The following is a 6,610-nucleotide window of genomic DNA, read 5'->3' as shown; positions in this document are numbered from 1 at the left end:
TGATCTCCTTAGCAATCTTAATTGATTGAATTACAATTTTTTGCAATTCAATCTCTCAAGTCTTGATCAATAGCCAATTCCTTGGTCAATTGCTCATGAGAAGAGATGAAGTATGATCACTGATTATATCACATGCATTTCCCAAATCAAGTATTGAGAGGGTTATAGTCACATACCCATCCAAATCCAATTTGGTCCAATATGAGAAAGCATTTCTAACTTGATCTCTTCATTCCTCTTTCAAGGTTCAAAAGAGATCCAAGTTTGAATAGCTTCTTTTCCAAGATAACTACTCAATGGGATGAAGATCGAAAGCTTTCAAGTAAAATCAAGAGAAAAGATAGAAGAAGAATAATGAAAATTAGTATTGATCCATCAAATTACAACAGAGCTCCCTAACCCAATGAAAGGGGTTTAGTTGTTCATAGCTCTTGAAAATGAAAACAAAGATGGAGAATACATCATAAAACTAGAAAATGCAGAGAAGGTAAAATACAGAGAGTAGTTCTCTATTTCCAGCCTCCAGAACTTCTTTAACAATTCAAAGCTACTCCTATATATACTACTCTTCTCAGCTTCTAGTTTTTCTCTTCAAGTCTTGGGCCTTTGGATCTTGAGTTTGAAGCAGTTCTTTTCTTCATTTGGGCTTGGCTTTACTTGCAGAGAGAAAGTGCTAAGTGGGCAGAGACTTTAGCTCAGGGCGTTAGGGGTGTTAACATTTAGTGAAAGTATAAGTTCGAGAACGTTAGTGACACTTAACATTTTCACTAACGTTCCAATGTACCCCTTTGCCTCACGTTAGAGCCCACGTTAACTAGGTTAACGTGGCTTCTAACGTGGCCTTGCCAACCTTTGAGAACGTTAGTGACACGCAACATTGTCACTAACGTTCCAGTGTGCCCCTTTTTGCTTCACGTTAGAGTCCACGTTAACTAGGTTAACATGGCTTCTAACGTGGCCTTGCCAACCTTCGAGAACGTTAATGACACTCAACATTGTCACTAACGTTCCGATGTGCCCCTAGATCTCACGTTAGAGTCCACGTTAACGAGTCCACGTTAACTAGGTTAACGTGGCTTCTAACGTGGCCATTCTTAGCCATCCCAACGTTAGTGACAATGTTGAGTGTCACTAACGTTGGCTCATCATTCATTCCTCATCGTTAGCTTCCACGTTAACTAAGTTAACGTGGAAGTTAACATGGCTCCTTTAGGGGTTGTGTGGTTGCTTCCAACGTTAGTGACAATGTTGAGTGTCACTAACGTTGTCGACAACTCTCACTTCTTACGTTAGCTCCCACGTTAACCAGGTTAACGTGGGAGTTAACGTGGTGTGCTGCATCCTTAGGCCAACGTTAGTGACAATTTTGAATGTCACTAACGTTGGCTTCTCTTCCGCCTTTAACGTTAGAGGCCACGTTAACTAGGTTAACGTGGGCTCTAACGTGGCTACTCATGAGTGTTTACCAACGTTAGTGATAATGTTCAGTGTCACTAACGTTGGCTCAACTTTCCTTCTCCACGTTAGAGTGCACGTTAACTTAGTTAACGTGACTCTTAACGTGGGCAATGATGGCTTTGAGAGTGTTATTAGCAATCACTTTTCTCATTAACCTTGCAAGTTACCTTCCTTTCCTTGCTTCCTTTGGTCCTGAAATCAAGCAACAGAGTGCATCAAAGTTCTAGTCCAAGTCATGGGTAATGCAGCATACAATTTGTCACCAAATTCATGCAAAATCCTCATGAAATAATGTAAAATGCACAATGTATGCTTGAATCAAGGTGTAGGTGAATATCTACCCAAAACTAGCTTATTTCCTAAAGAAATGCATGAAACTACCCTAAAAATAGTAAAGAAAAGGTCAGTGAAACTGGCCAAGATGCCCTAGCATCACAACACCAAACTTAAAGCTTGCTTGTCCCTAAGCAAGTACTGGAACAAGAGAATGATGAATGGAATATCCAGAGGAATGAGTCATTCTTATGGAAGTCATGTTACTGATTTTATGGTGGTTTCATACATAGCAACTTAGGTTCATTCCATTACTGGCTTTCAGACTTTCATCATGTCCCTAAACACTTACTTTGTTTATATCCCATGAGACTTTTATTCATTGATCCTTTTATTGTTATTTCAAGGGTTATTTGTGTTATTTTGGCTAAGTGCTCTGTAAGGAGGCAACTCTTTAAGATAAGTTTTCAGCCAACACTCCCGAACCAGTTGGTTCAAGGTGCTAGGTGTTGAAGCACCCCTAAGGACTTACTCCCTCAAGTCTCTCCCCCATACATACACACCACATGCATATAGTTTATTTATTTTCTTTTCTTGAGACCTTGGTGTCCAGCACCTCTTTGGGTTACTAAATGCTTTGTAGTGAGGGTTACTCTTGATAGTGGATTTTCAGCTGATAATCCCGGGTTAGTTAACCCAAATTACCAAGTGATAAAGCACCCCTGAGAGCTTATTCATCCAAGTAGATCCTTCACACAGGAGCACCACAGACACTTGTCTCAAGGTCCAAACCATTGGTGCCTAGCCTTATTGCTTACTCTTTTTCTTTTGTTTTTTACTTCCATTGTTCTTTCCCTTTTTTTTCTTATTAGGATCTTGTTATTAACTTAGTCTCATGGGTATATCCAAAGTCAAGTATTCAGGATAGATAGTTGTCCTCCTAGCCTTGTGGTTGAACCAACTTAGCTAACTTATGACTACCCCAAAGATTCATGAATGCACTTCCACATTATGAACTCTACTCTGGTCTATTTTAAAAAAAAACATAAACATTCTCTTCTTCATTTGATTAAAAATGGACAAGCTTACAAGTAAATAAGGAGGATGCATTGACATAAAGACTAGCACACATAGACCTATTCAGAACTTAAAAGACAGAATTTAAAAAAAAGGTTCAACTACGAGTAACTACAAATCAAAAGTGCATTCGGACTTCCAACTTTCAACAATTCTGAGTACAATGGAATTAAGTAACAATACAACCTTTGGGTGATGATTTCTGGTTGCCCTCTCTCTTTGTCATCATCCTAGTTTTTTGCTGCCTAGCTTCTTTGGGTGGAGGTGCACCATTTCCTCATAAGGTTCCTGCAAGGTTACTGGAAGTTGCTTGTTCCCAAAGCACTTGAGACATAGTTAGCTTGCATGTATGCTGGTGCTTTTTGAACTCAATTTGGTGTGTGAACACCAAACTTAGTTCCTTGCCCAGTTCAAACATTGCACATATGCAGAGAACCCCATATCTTGTTGTCAACAAAGCAATGATAACCTATAGTCTAACTACATCTAAGTGATTTCTCTTGATTGGATGGAGCTAGCAATGTTCTTCTGGAGTGGAGTGTAATTCTAACCAATGTCCTTTGGTGGAACACCAAACTTAGAATTACACCATCACTCTTGGATTGTTCTGGTGTGGAACACCAAACTTAGCTCCTTACAATACAGGGAAAACGACTTGTGATTTTTTTTTATTGAAATAAAGATGAAAGTGAAACTACCTGAGGTTGGGTTGCCTCCCAACAGAGCGCTCTTTTATCGTCGCTAGCTTGACGAGTCCTTAATTACTTGAGATGGTACTTCACTCTGGGGTTTTCCCCCATGTTGCCCAGATAATGCTTGAGTCTTTGTCCATTCACTGTAAAAGTCCTCTCTGAACCTTCATCCGTGATTTCGATGTGGCCATATGGTGATACTTTCGTAACCATGAAAGGTCCGGACCACCTTGACTTGAGTTTTCCTGGGAACAGCCTTAATTTAGAATTGTAAAGGAGTACTCGCTGCCCCTTTTCGAAACTCCTGGGCGCAAGATGCATGTCATGTTTTCTCTTTGCCTTTTCTTTGTACATCTTAGTGTTTTCATAGGCTTGTGACCTGAATTCCTCCATCTCTTGCATCTGCAAGATCCTTTTTGCACCAGCAGCAATGCTGTCAAAATTTAGTATCTTGATAGCCCAGAGAGCTTTGTGTTCCAGCTCCAGTGGTAAATGACAAGCCTTCCCATAGACCAGTTGATATAGAGACATTCCAAGTGGAGTTTTGAATGCTGTTCTGTATGCCCAAAGAGCATCATCCAGATTCTTCGACCAATCCTTTCTAGATGCACCCACAGTCTTTTCCAGGATCCTCTTCAGCTCTCTGTTGGATATCTCAGTTTGCCCACTCGTTTGAGGGTGGTAAGGTGTGGCTACTTTGTGTTTTATCCCATATCGTAGGAGGAGAGCTTCTAGTGGTTTGTTACAAAAGTGGCTCCCTCCATCACTGATGAGGACTCTTGGGACTCCAAACCAGCTAAAGATATTCTTCCTGAGGAAGTTCATGACTACCTTGTTATCATTAGTTGGGGTTGCAATAGCCTCTACCCACTTGGAAACATAATCCACTGCTACCAAGATGTACTTGTTTGCATATGAGGTTGGGAATGGTCCCATGAAATCTATTCCCCACACATCAAACAGTTCCAGTTCTAAGATGAAATTTTGTGGCATGGCGTTTCTTTTGAGCAGGTTTCCAGATCTTTGGCATTCATTGTAGCTTTTTACTAGTTCCTTGGCATCCTTGAAAAGGGTGGGCCAAAAGAATCTGCTTTGTAACACTTTTGCTGCAGTTCTGTCCCCTCCAAAGTGCCCGCCATAACATGAACCGTGGCAATTCCACAGGACTTCTCTTCCTTCTTCTTCCGAAACACATCTTCTAAGAATTCCATCTGAACATTTCTTGAAGAGATATGGCTCGTCCCAGACAAAGTATTTTGCATCATTCATGAGTTTCCTTTTTTGATGTTTATTGATCCCTGGGGGTAATGCCCCAGTTGCCTTGAAATTTGCAATATCTGCAAACCATGGTGCTTTTTGAACTATCATCAACTGCTTATCAGGGAAGAGTTCGTTCACATTTGTATCATTTCCTCCACCTTGATCATGAGGGATTCTGGATAGGTGATCTGCCACCTTGTTCTCCACTCCTTTTTTGTCTCTGATTTCAATATCAAATTCCTGCAACAGTAAGATCCACCTTATTAGTCTTGGCTTTGAATTCTTGCTTGGCAAACAAATATTTAAGTGCTGTATGATCTGTAAAGACAATCACTTTAGCACCAATGAGGTATGATCTAAATTTTTCAAATGCAAAAATTATTGCTAGCAACTCCTTTTCAGTTGTGGTATAATTTCTTTGAGTTTCATTAAGGACTTTGCTAGCATAGTATACCACACGAACTAAGTTATCTTTCCTTTGTCCTAACACTACCCCAACTGCAAAATCAGATGCATCACACATCAATTCAAATGGTAAGTTCCAATCAGGTGGGGAGATGATAGGAGCAGAGGATAACCTCATTTTCAAATGTGCAAATGCTAGCATGCATGTTTCATCAAAGATAAATGGTGTATCAGATACAAGGAGATTGCTTAAGGGCTTGGCTATCTTTGAAAAATCTTTAATGAACCTTCTGTAAAAACCAGCATGCCCTAAAAAACTCCTAATTGCCTTGACATCACTGGGTGGGGGTAGTTTTTCAATAAGTTCTACTTTAGCTCTATCAACCTCAATGCCTTGGTGAGAGACCTTGTGACCAAGGACTATTCCTCCTGTCACCATGAAGTGGCATTTTTCCCAGTTCAAGACCAAATTGGTCTCTTGGCATCTTTTCAATACCAAGGCGAGGTGATGTAGGCAACTAGAAAAGGAATCTCCGAATACCGAGAAGTCATCCATAAAAACTTCAATGAATTTTTCTATCATATCTGAAAAGATAGAAAGCATGCAGCGTTGGAAAGTTGCAGGAGCATTACATAACCCAAATGGCATTCGCTTATAAGCAAACACTCCATACGGACAAGTAAATGAGGTTTTCTTTTGGTCTCTCGGATCAACCACTATTTGGTTATATCCTGAATAACCGTCGAGAAAACAATAATATGCGTGCCTTGCAAGTCTTTCCAACATCTGATCCATGAATGGAAGGGGAAAATGGTCCTTTTCGTGTAGCCTCATTAAGTTTTCTGTAGTCTATGCACATCCGCCATCCTGTGACAGTCCTTGTAGGTATGAGCTCGTTCTTCTCATTGGTAACCACAGTGATTCCTCCCTTCTTGGGCACAACATGTATGGGGCTAACCCAAGGGCTGTCCGAAATTGGGTATATGACCCCTCCTTGCCAAAGCTTCATAATCTCTTTCTGTACCACTTCCTTCATGATTGGGTTCAGCCTTCTTTGGGATTGAATGGATGGCTTGGCATCATCTTCCAACAGTATTTTATGCATGCATATGGCTGAACTGATTCCCTTCAAGTCAGCAAGGGTCCATCCAATGACATCCTTATGCTCCCGCAACACCTTGAGTAGCTTGACCTTGACTGAGGGATGAATTTATGATTACTGGGTAGTTTTCATTTTCTCCTAGATATGCATATTTGAGAGTGGGTGGCAGTGCTTTGAGTTCAAGTTTGGGTGCTTTTGACGTTTGGTTCCCTTCCTTTGGTGCATCTGGTATATGTATTTCTGTTGTAGTCACCTCTTCACTTGATTCAGATTCTTCCTCCACCAATCTCTCGTCCTCTTCAGGTTCTTCTTCTTCAAAATTCTCCTACACTTCATCCTCAA

The sequence above is a fragment of the Arachis hypogaea genome, chromosome 20, assembly GCF_003086295.3.
Source record: "Arachis hypogaea cultivar Tifrunner chromosome 20, arahy.Tifrunner.gnm2.J5K5, whole genome shotgun sequence".
In the NCBI taxonomy this organism is placed as follows: Eukaryota; Viridiplantae; Streptophyta; class Magnoliopsida; order Fabales; family Fabaceae; genus Arachis; species Arachis hypogaea.
Note: the sequence above shows the minus strand (reverse complement) of the source record.